The sequence below is a fragment of the Aegilops tauschii genome, chromosome 2, assembly GCF_002575655.3.
Source record: "Aegilops tauschii subsp. strangulata cultivar AL8/78 chromosome 2, Aet v6.0, whole genome shotgun sequence".
Classification (NCBI taxonomy): domain Eukaryota; kingdom Viridiplantae; phylum Streptophyta; class Magnoliopsida; order Poales; family Poaceae; genus Aegilops; species Aegilops tauschii.
The window spans coordinates 601,148,166-601,160,325 of NC_053036.3; positions in this window are offsets into that span (position 1 = coordinate 601,148,166).

A 12,160-nucleotide genomic window follows, 5' to 3' on the forward strand; every position below is an offset into this window, starting at 1 on the left:
TTCATATACTTAGCGTAAGCATTCATTTTGAGCATATCAGTTAATCGCATACGCAAGAAGATAGGTCTAATCATTTCAGCAAAGCGCTCAGAATCCTCATCATCCTTTTTCTTGGATGGTTTGGGAGGAAAAGGCACGGGTTTCTGAACCCATGGTTCTCTTTCTTTACCGTGTTTCCTAGCAACAAAGTCTCTCTTATCATAACGCTGATTCTTTGATTGTGGGTTATCAAGATCAACAGCAGGTTCAATTTCTACATCATTATCATTGCTAGGTTGAGCATCAACATGAACATCATCATTAATATTATCACTAGGTTCATATTCATCACTAGATTGTGTTTCAGCATCAGAAATAGAAATATCATTTGGATTCTCAGGTGTGTCAGCAATAGGTTCACTAGAAGCATGCAAAGTCCTATCATTTTTCTTTTTCTTCTTTTTAGAAGGACTAGGTGCATCAATATTATTTCTTTGAGAATCTTGCTAAATTCTCTTAGGATGGCCTTCGGGATATAAAGGTTCCTGAGTCATTTTACCAGTTCTAGTAGCCACTCTAACATCATAATCATTATTCTTACTATTTAGTTCATTGAGCAAATCATTCTGAGCCTTAAGTACTTGTTCTACTTGAGTGGTAACCATAGAAGCATGCTTACTAATGAGTTTAAGTTCACCTCTAACTCTAGACATATAATCACCCAAGTGTTCAATCATATAAGCATTTTGTTTTAATTGTCTACCAAAATAAGCATTAAAATCTTCTTGCTTAACCATAAAGTTATCAAACTCATCCAAACATTGGCTAGCAAACTTAGTAAGAGGGATTTCAGCTTTATCATATCTATAGAGAGAATTTACCTTTACTACCTGTGTCGGGTTATCAAGACCATGAGTTTCTTCAATAGGTGATGAATTAAGTGTAGGGTAACGCAGCAGAAAACAAAAATTTTCCGACCTACGCACCAGCCCAGGACCACTATGGAGACTGCATACATGGTTTGATCTTTTTCGTTACCGACTCGTAGCGCAGCGGGAAGTAGAGTCGATGACGATTGGCGGTGCAGATCCCCGCAGCTAGGATTTACAACCTCCCAACCGCGAGGATGTATACCCTCATCTGCTCCTCAGACAGCCCTCCGCGAGGCGGTCGAACAGCCCCCCGGACGGTGTCGCGGACAGCCCTTCGGGAGGACCTTCGAAACTCGAACGGTCACTCGGACAGCCCTTCGGGAGGACCTTCGAAACTCGGACGGTCACACGGACAGCCCTTCGGGAGGCACTCACGAACTAAGACCGAGACTATGATCTCTCTACAGAGTTGCACACATACGGTGTCATCTATCCGGCAGGGCTTCGCCGTCCAGAACTAGTTCCTGCCGAAACCCAGACAGCCTTACGGCTCTACGAAACTCTTTTCGTGGGAGGGAGAGAAGAAGCCAGATAATGCATGGCACTTGTATGTGAGAAGGGATGATCCTTTAGGCAGCCCCCTCCACCCCTATTTATAGGCCAAGCCCAAGGGTGGCTTCTCCAAGAAGCCAAGGGGGGAAATACCAAAAAGGCCCTCAAGGTGGCTTCTCCAAGAAGCCAAGCAAAAAGCACTTTCACTATTCATGACGACATTTTTCAGCGTCCGTTCGAACTGAAAATATTTATGTGGGCTCAGAACATTTCCAGTACCCACTAAAATAATTTTCAATGCGTTTCGAAACAATTTTCGGTTTAGTGATTTTCATCTGCGAAAAGCAAACAAGAATGCGTTTTCACTATTCATGAAGACAATTTTTCGCGTCCACTAAATCCGAAAATATTTCTGTGGGTCTTAGAATAATTCCAGTACCCACTAAAATGATTTTGGATTCGTTCTGAAACAATTTCAGATTAGTGAATTTCATCTGCGAAAAACAGCCAAAGCGGTACCGGCAGCTCCGAAATATTTTCGGTTTTTATTTCTGAAAATTCCAAAAAGTTTCCAGAATGATTCTGGCACCCTCCAAGAATTATCAGGCATGTGCCGAAACCATTTTGACTTAATGGCATACCCCGAAACAACTTTTTCGGTTTCACCGAAACTCATCCGGTGACCTCTCTCTGCAGTCGATTCCGCTGTCCGAAACTTTTCGGTGTCCGAAACTTTTTCGGTGATTTTCTCTTAGACTCCCTGTCTAGTATTCAGCAGATAGATGATCCTTAAGCGTGTGACCCTATAGGTTCGATGAAGTATAGACATGACCTGGAACCCCTTCCGATCAATGATCAACATCGGAGCCGTGGACACCCATATTGACCCCTATACACACACGAATGAATATTCGAGTGAACCTCCAGTCGCCGTGTGCTATTCCCGTTGCTTCGCGATATGTTACAAATACCCGAGGTGAGACATGTTGGCATTCCCTTGGATCAACAACTTGTCCACTATGCTAGTTACCTCGTTACCGGTTTTGTTCTCTTTTCTCGTTTCGTGTTCCGGCATCCCCGTGATCAAATCACAAAGTGTCTGGCCAGACGATGATGGACACCGTAACACCGAGAGGGCCCAGAGATATATCTCCATCGTCGGAGGAGCAAATCCCAATCTTGAGCTATCAAGTTACTTGACATACTTTTCCATGAACCCGTAAGCCGCCGTAATAGCCACCCATTTACGGATGACGTTTAACAAACCCCAAAGTTCATGAAGCAAGCATGAAGAAACTCGATACTCTCATGGTCTAAGGAATCATGCAAACGTTAACCATCTCTGTGTTATGTACCAATAAACTTGTGACGAATGAATCTCATAGCATAACATCAATCCGGGTCGATTCAACACAAATGTTCTCTTAACATTGTGCCCTCAAAATTGCTGGCATAGACATGCCCATGATCAGGAAAACAGAACCATCATGCAACACTTGAGCTAGTCTTAGAGGCCAGACTAGGAATACTTCTTACCATTTATTATTCCACACGTGCATATGAGTCTTCCTCCGAGCCTCGTGGATATTGCAGACTCGAGAATCATTGCAGTTATAGCATGGAACATAAACATAATTATGAACTCGGAGATAAATAATATCATTTATTATTGCCTCTAGGGCATATCTCCTACATTAAGACCATATATTTCTTCAACAGGCGGTGAATTAAGACCATGTATTTCTTCAATAGGAGGTAAATTCTTAACGTCTTCAGCTTTAATACCTTTTTCTCTCATAGATTTCTTTGCCTCTTGCATATCTTCAGGACTGAGAAATAGAACACCCCTTTTCTTTGGAGTTGGCTTAGGAATAGGCTCAGGAGTTGGCTCAAGAAGTGTCCAATTATTTTCATTAGCCAACATATTATTCAATAGAATCTGAGCTTCATCCGGTGTTCTTTCCCTGAAAATAGAACCAGCACAACTATCCAGGTAATCTCTGGAAGCATTGGTTAGTCCATTATAAAAGATATCAAGTATTTCATTTTTCTTAAGAGGATGATCAGGCAAAGCATTAAGTAATTGGAGAAGCCTCCCCCAAGCTTGTGGGAGACTCTCTTCTTCAATTTGCACAAAATTATATATTTCCCTTAAAGCAGCTTGTTTCTTATGAGCAGGGAAATATTTAGCAGAGAAGTAATAAATCATATCCTAGGGACTACGCACACAACTAGGATCAAGAGAATTAAACCATATCTTAGCATCACCCTTTAATGAGAACGGAAATATTTTAAGGATATAAAGGTAGTGAGTTCTCTCATCATTAGTGAATAGGGTGGCTATATCATTTAATTTAGTAAGATGTGCCACAACAGTTTTAGATTCATAGCCATAGAAGGGATCAGATTCAACCAAAGTAATTATATCAGGATCAATGGAGAATTCATAATCCTTCTCAGTAACAAAGATAGGTGAAGTAGCATAAGCAGGATCATATTTCATTCTAGCATTCAGAGTTTTTTGTTTAAGCTTAGCTAATAATTTCTTAAGATCACTTCTATCATTGCAAGCAAGAAAGTCTCTTTTAGTTTCTTCATCCATAACATAGCCCTCAGGCACAACAGGTAATTCATATTTATTGGGAGAGCCTTCATCATCACTATCATCAATATTATCAGTTTCAATAATTTCATTCTCTCTAACCCTAGCAAGTTGTTCATCAAGAAATTCACCAAGTAGCACAGTAGTATCAAGCATAGAAGTAGTTTCATCATAAGTACCATGCATAGCAGAAGTGGCATCATCAATAACATGCGACATATCAGAATTAATAGCAGAAGCAGGTTCAGGTGTCGCAAGTTTACTCAAAACAGAAGGTGAATCAAGTGAAGAGCTAGATGGCAGTTCCTTACCTCCCCTCGTAGTTGAGGGATAAATTTTTGTTTTCGTGTCTTTCAAGTTCTTCATAGTGACCAGCAGATATAAATCCCAAGTGACTCAAAGAATAGAGCTATGCTCCCCGGCAACGGCGCCAGAAAATAGTCTTGATAACCCACAAGTATAGGGGATCGCAACAGTTTTCGAGGGTAGAGTATTCAACCCAAATTTATTGATTCGACACAAGGGGAGCCAAAGAATATTCTCAAGTATTAGCAACTGAGTTGTCAATTCAGCCACACCTGGATAACTTAATATCTGCAACAAAGTATTTAGTAGCAAAGTAGTATGGAAGTAACGGTAACGGTAGCAAAAGTAATATTTTTGGGTTTTGTAGTTGTAACAGTAGCAACGGAAAAGTAAATAAGCGGAGAACAATATGTGAAAAGCTCGTAGGCATTGGATTGGTGATGGAGAATTATGCCGGATGCGGTTCATCATGTAACAATCATAACATAGGGTGACACAGAACTAGCTCCAATTCATCAACGTAATGTAGGCATGTATTCCGAATATAGTCATACGTGCTTATGGAAAAAAACTTGCATGACATCTTTTGTCCTACCCTCCCGTGGCAGCGGGGTCCTAATGGAAACTAAGGGATATTAAGGCCTCCTTTTAATAGAGTACCGGACCAAAGCATTAACACATAGTGAATACATGAACTCCTCAAACTACGGTCATCACTGGGAGTGGTCCCGATTGTTGTCACTTCGGGGTTGCCGGATCATAACACATAGTAGGTGACTATAGACTTGCAAGATAGGATCAAGAACTCACATATATTCATGAAAACGTAATAGGTTCAGATCTGAAATCATGGCACTCGGGCCCTAGTGACAAGCATTAAGCATAGCAAAGTCATAGCAACATCAATCTCAGAACATAGTGGATACTAGGGATCAAACCCTAACAAAACTAACTCGATTGCATGATAAATCTCATCCAACCCATCACCGTCCAGCAAGCCTACGATGGAATTACTCACGCACGGCGGTGAACATCATGAAATTGGTGATGGAGGATGGTTGATGATGATGACGGCGATGGATTCCCCTCTCCGGAGCCCCGAACGGACTCCAGACCAGCCCTCCCGAGAGAGTTTAGGGCTTGGCGGTGGCTCTGTATCGTAAAACGCGATGAATCTTTCTCTCTGATTTTTTTCTCCCCGAACACGAATATATGGAGTTGGAGTTGAGGTAGGTGGAGCACCAGGGGGCCCACGAGGCAGGGGGCGCGCCCCCCACCCTCGTGGACAGGTGGTGGGCCCCCTGGCCTTGATTCTTTCACCAATATTTTTAATATTTTCCAAAATTAAGTTCCGTGGAGTTTCGGGTCATTCCGAGAACTTTTGTTTCTGCACATAAATAACACCATGGCAATTCTGCTGAAAACAACGTCAGTCCGGGTTAGTTCCATTCAAATCATGCAAGTTAGAGTCCAAAACAAGGGCAAAAGTGTTTGGAAAAGTAGATACGACGGAGACGTATCAAATGTCACTTTCCATGTTAATGGTAATGAGCATACGGTACACTTTCCGAGGAAACAACCTCAAGTCCACAGTATCAATTCTATTGGAAAAATTTCAACTATTACTATTGGAGGTTTTGAATTACCTAGAAAGAGATATGATATTCTTATTGTTGGGGATGTGCATATCCCCGTTGAGGTAACATAGTGTTATTCGAAATTTCTCCGGTTCCATGTTATTCGGAATGAGTTTGTTAACAAGACTTGATCAACCTTGTTAGTGGATTCCTTTTGATGAGCATGAGATGGATGAAGTTAGAAAGCACAACCTTCTGTACCCTTCTTTTACTTTCTATTACTTAGAATAAATAAAGCAAAAAGAGTATTTTCTGTCAGTTTTCTGAATTATCCGTGCAATAAAAAAATTCCCCGAAAATAAAAGTTCTCCAGATGCCCCGGAAATGAAATATGTTTTTTCTAGAATATTTGAGAATATCTGGCACTGAGAACACATCAGGGGGAGCAAGCACCTGGCCACGAGGGTCCAGGGCGCGCCCAACCCCCTGGGCGCACCCCCTGCCTCGTGGGCCCATGGTGGCTCCCCTCCACTTATTCCAGCCACCACACACTCCTTCTTCCTCCCAAAAAAATCACCAACCAGCTCAAGCACGAGTTCTAACTCATTTTGCTGCGATTTTCGATCTCCTAGCTCAAAGCTCCACTTACAAAACTGCTTTGGGGGATTGTTCTTCGGTATGTGACTCCTCCAATGGTCCACTTAGTTTTTGTTCTAGTGCTTTATTCATTACAAATTCTTGCTGCCTAGGTGACCCCGTTCTTGAGCTTGCATGTCAAATTTATATGGTCCCAAGTAGTTCTAATGCATGATATAGTCTCTAGGCACTTGTGGGAGTAGTTGCTATCAATTTTGTTGAGTTTGGTTCACTTTTATTTTGAGTTACTAAAAATTTCAGAAAATTTCAGAAAATGATGAAGAGATTTTTGAGGGGCTCGTCGAGCCAAAGCTCGAAGGACAAGCAAAGTGAGGAGGATAATAGGCCCAAATATAATCTCCCTCGCACCGGTGAAGTTCGGCCATGTGAATGGCCTTGTGATGAGTTCTTAACAGCGGCCGGGATTTATGATGATTTTTATTCTTCGGTCGAGAATGCGGGCCTCACCGACTTCCTCCGCGACCAGCGCGAACAGTATCTCTTACTCACTAATATTTTCGTGCAAAATTTTCATTTCCATGCTAGGAGATCACCACCTTCAGTGGAATTTTATTTATATGATGAGCATAAGGTGATGTCCCTTTTTGATTTCTGCCGGGCCTGTAAGATACCCTTTACTGGCAGCATAGAGGAATCACATCGTAATGATATAGAAGGGTTTATTGATATGATTGATGTAGGGGAAATGAGGAAAGTTCCCGATGCAAGAATTACTAGCATACATTTTCCGGTCTTGCGTTACTTTGCGATATTTGCTAGTAGATGTTTAATTGGTCACGGAAACTGTGGAAACCTTAGTGCCCCTGATATTATCATTTTGGGCCATGTCTTGTTTCGTGATAACACTTTTAGTCTAGGCGCTATTATTGCCAAGCGGTTAAATCTTAACCACACAAAGGGTCCCATCTTGGGAGGTATCTTCGCCTCACGCCTCGCTGCACACTTTAACATACCTATTAGGCATTATGAGAAAGAAGAAAAGTTGTTGCCTCCTATTTTTCTAGACTATAAGAGTATGGTAGCACATGATTTTATTGTTAAGAATAAGGAAAAGTTAAGTACAAACTGATATTTGATAAAAATTGCCCTGAGACTATTACCTTGCCTGCTCCTTCTTTGTTTGACTTATCTACAGGCAAGTATCTTGTTCAGCCGGAGGCATTTCATGCCTACTAGGACCCCACACCAGCTACAGAGCCAGAGCCGGAACCACAACCTGATCCTCCACGTCAGTCTGTTTACCAGTGGGATCCGGAGGAGATCGCCAATCAGTGGTACCCCGAGGCTCCATCACAGTACGCCCCCAGCTATAACTTTGGATACCGCCAGGCCAGCAGTGGCCATAGACCAACTTAGGCCAAAAGCCTAAGCTTGGGGGAGTACGTATCTCTCACCGACATTACATTCATGTTCACACATTCATGCTAGTTGTCGGTGCTCATACTTTTTCATTGTAATATCCATGCTAGTTTATTTTCCTTTTTACTCTTTCTTCTTGTGTGTTTGAAAAACCTTAAGAAAAAACAAAAAAAATTAGTAGTAGCTCTTAGCTAGTTTATTTTCCTTGCTTGTAGTAGTAATAATTAAAAGAAAACCCAAAAAGAATTCTTGTTCTTCTTTTGTTTGTTGGGAGCTTTCCCGTGTAAATAGTTCTATTTCTTTCCTTTGGGGGTCGAGAGGAGAAGACCATAATGAAAATGTTGAAGTGGCTATTATATGCATTACTGTTGAATTAACCAAGAGCCTATATTACCTTGTCTTCTCCTTTGTATTGAATGCCTGCAGATTCCAGCTTAGTCCAATGCACGTGCACTATTATTATTATACACACCGTTCGGTCGTGCAAGTGAAAGGCAATAATGACGATATATGATGGACTGATTGAGATGAGAGAAGCTGGTATGAACTCGACCTCTCTTGTTTTTGTAAATATGATTAGTTCATCGTTCCTGATTCAGCCTATTATGAATGAACATGTTTGCAATGACAATTAGAGATTATAGTTGCTTATGCCATGCATAATCTGCTAGGAGTATATAATGGTTTACCTTGCGTGCCAACATGCTATTTAAATGGTTGTGATGTGGTATGATGGGATGGTATCCTCCTTTGAATGATTTGAGTGACTTGACTTGGCACATGTTCACGCATGTAGTTGAAACAAAATCAACATAGCCTTCACGATATTTATGTTCATGGTGGATTATATCCTACTCATGCTTGCACTCAATGTTTATTAATTTTAATGCATGTTCATGACTGTTGTCGCTCTCTAGTTGGTCGCTTCCCAGTCTTTTTCTAGCCTTCACTTGTACTAAGCGGGAATACTGCTTGTGCATCCACTTCCATAAACCCCAAAGTTATTCCATATGAGTCCACTATACCTTCCTATATGCGGTATCTACCTGCCATTCCAAGTAAATTTGTATGTGCCAAACTCTAAACCTTCTAATGAAATTCTGTTTTGTATGCTCGAATAGCTCATGTATAACCTAGGGCTGTCTGTATCTTCCATGCTAGGCGGGTTATTCTCAAGAAGAGTGCAGTCCGCTCCTCACTCACGAGAAAATGGCTGGTCACCGGGATGCCCAGTCCCATGCTCTAAGCAAACCAAATCGAAATAATTGCAAACAAAACTCCCCCAGGGCTGTTGCTAGTTGGAGGCACTCGTTGTTTCGAGCAAGCCATGGATTGATGCTTGTTGGTGGAGGGGGAGTATAAACTTTACCATTCTGTTTGGGAACCGCCTATAATGTGTGTAGCATGGAAGATATCGAGATCTCTCGGTTGTTATGTTGACAATGAAAGTATGCCGCTCAAAATATTATTTATCTCTACTTTAAAATCGAGCTCTGGCACCTCTACAAATCCCTGCTTCCCTCTGCGAAGGGCCTATCTATTTACTTTTATGTTGAGTCATCACCCTCTTATTAAAAAGCACCAGCTGGAGAGCACCGTTGTCATTTGCATCCATTACTATTAATTTATATTGGGTATGACTGGATCTCTTTTACCATGAATTACAATGTTTAGTCAGTCCTTGATCTTCAAAGGTGCTCTGCATTTATGTTTTGCGGTCCCAGAAAGGGCTAGCGAGATACCATCTTGTTATATCATATTATGATTGTTTTGAGAAAGTGTTGTCATCCGAGATTTATTATTATTGCTCGCTAGTTGATTATGTCATTGATATGAGTAAACATGAGACCTAAATGTTATTGTGAATATGGTTAGTTCATAATCTTTGCTGAAAACTTGAATGCTGGCTTTACATATTTACAACAACAAGAGAAAACAGAGTTTGTAAAAGCTTTTCTTTATCACTTTCAGTTTATCAACTGAATTGCTTGAGGACAAGCAAAGGTTTAAGCTTGGGGGATTTGGTACGTCTCCAACGTATCTACTTTTCCAAACACTTTTGCCCTTGTTTTGGACTCTAACTTGCATGATTTGAATGGAACTAACCCGGACTGACGCTGTTTTCAGCAGAATTGCATTGGTGTTATTTTTGTGCAGAAATAAAAGTTCTCGGAATGACCTGAAAATCAACGGAGATTATTTTTGGAATATATTAAAAATACTGGCAAAAGAATCAAGGCTAGGGGGCCCACACCCTGTCCACGAGGGTGGGGGGCGCGCCCCCTGCCTCGTGGGCCCCCTGGTGCTCCACCGACCTCAACTCCAACTGCATATATTCACGTTCGGGGAGAAAAAAAATCAGAGAGCAGGATTCATCGCGTTTTACGATATGGAGCCGCCGCCAAGGCCTAATCTCTCTCGGGAGGGCTGATCTGGAGTCCGCTCGGGGCTCCGGAGAGGGGAATCCGTCGCCATCGTCATCATCAACCTTCCTCCATCACCAATTTCATGATGCTCACCGCCGTGCGTGAGTAATTCCATCATAGGCTTGCTGGACGGTGATTGGTTCGATGATATTTATCATGTAATCGAGTTAGTTTTGTTAGGGTTTGATCCCTAGTATCCACTATGTTATGAGATTGATGTTGCTATGACTTTGCTATGCTTAATGCTTGTCACTAGGGCCCGAGTGCCATGATTTCAGATCTGAACCTATTATGTTTTCATGAATATATGTAAGTTCTTGATCCTATGTTGCAAGTCTACAGTCACCTATTATGTGTTATGATCCGTTAACCCTGAAGTGACAATAATCGGGACCATTACCGGTGATGACCGTACTTTGAGGAGTTCATGTATTCACTAAGTGTTAATGCTTTGGTCCGGTACTCTATTAAAAGGAGGCCTTAATATCCCTTAGTTTCCAATAGGACCCCGCTGCCACGGGAGGGTAGGACAAAAGATGTCATGCAAGTTATTTTCCATAAGCACCTATGACTATATTCGGAATACATGCCTACATTACATTGATGAACTGGAGCTAGTTCCGTGTCACCCTATGTTATAATTGTTGCATGATCGATCGCATCCGGCATAATTCTCCATCACCGATCCAATGCCTACGAGCTTTTCATATATTGTTCTTCGCTTATTTACTTTTCCGTTGCTATTGTTACAATCACTACAAAACCCAAAAATATTACTTTTGCCACCGTTACCGTTACTTCCATACTACTTTGCTAGTAAATACTTTGCTGCAGATACTAAGTTATCCAGGTGTGGTTGAATTGACAACTCAGCTGCTAATACTTGAGAATATTCTTTGGGTCCCCTTGTGTCGAATCAGTGATGCATAGCAACGAGCGGGAGAGTGTGTCCACGTACCCTCGTAGACCGAAAGCGGACGCGTTAAGCAACACGGTTGATGTAGTCGAACGTCTTCACGATCCAACCGATCAAGTACCGAACGCACGGCACCTCCGCGATCTGCACACGTTCAGCTCGGTGATGTCCCTCGAACTCTTGATCCAGCTGAGTGCCGAGGGAGAGTTTCGTCAGCACGAAGGCGTGATGACAGTGATGATGAACTTACCAACGCAAGGCTTCGCCTAAGCACTACAACGATATGACCGAGGTGGAAATCTGTGGAGGGGGGCACCGCACACGGCTAAACAATCAACTTGTGTGTCCTAGGGTGCCCCCTGCCCCCGTATATAAAGGAGCAAGGGGAAGGCCGGCCGGCCCTTATAGGGCGCGCCCCAAGTAGGATTCCTACTAGGAATCCTATTCCTAGTAGGTTTCCAACAATGGAAGAGAGGGGGAAGGAAGGAGAGGGAGAGAGGGAGAGGGAAAGAGGGGGGTGCCGCCCCCTCCTAGTCCAATTCGGACTCCTGAAGGGGGAGGGCAGCCCTAGGGGCCCCTCCTCTATCTCTCACAAGGCCCATGTTGGCACATTAGTTCCCCCGGGGGTTCCGATAACCCCCCGACACTCCGGTATTTATCCGGTGACCCCCGAAACTCATCCGGTGTCCGAATAACATCGTCCAATATATCAATCTTTATGTCTCGACCATTTAGAGACTCTTCGTCATGTCCGTGATCACATCCAGGACTCCGAACAACCTTCGGTACATCAAAACATATATACTCATAATACCGATCGTCACCGAACGTTAAGCGTGTGGACCCTACGGGTTTGATGACCCACAAGTGTAGGGGATCTATCGTAGTCCTTTCGATAAGTAAGAGTGTTGAAC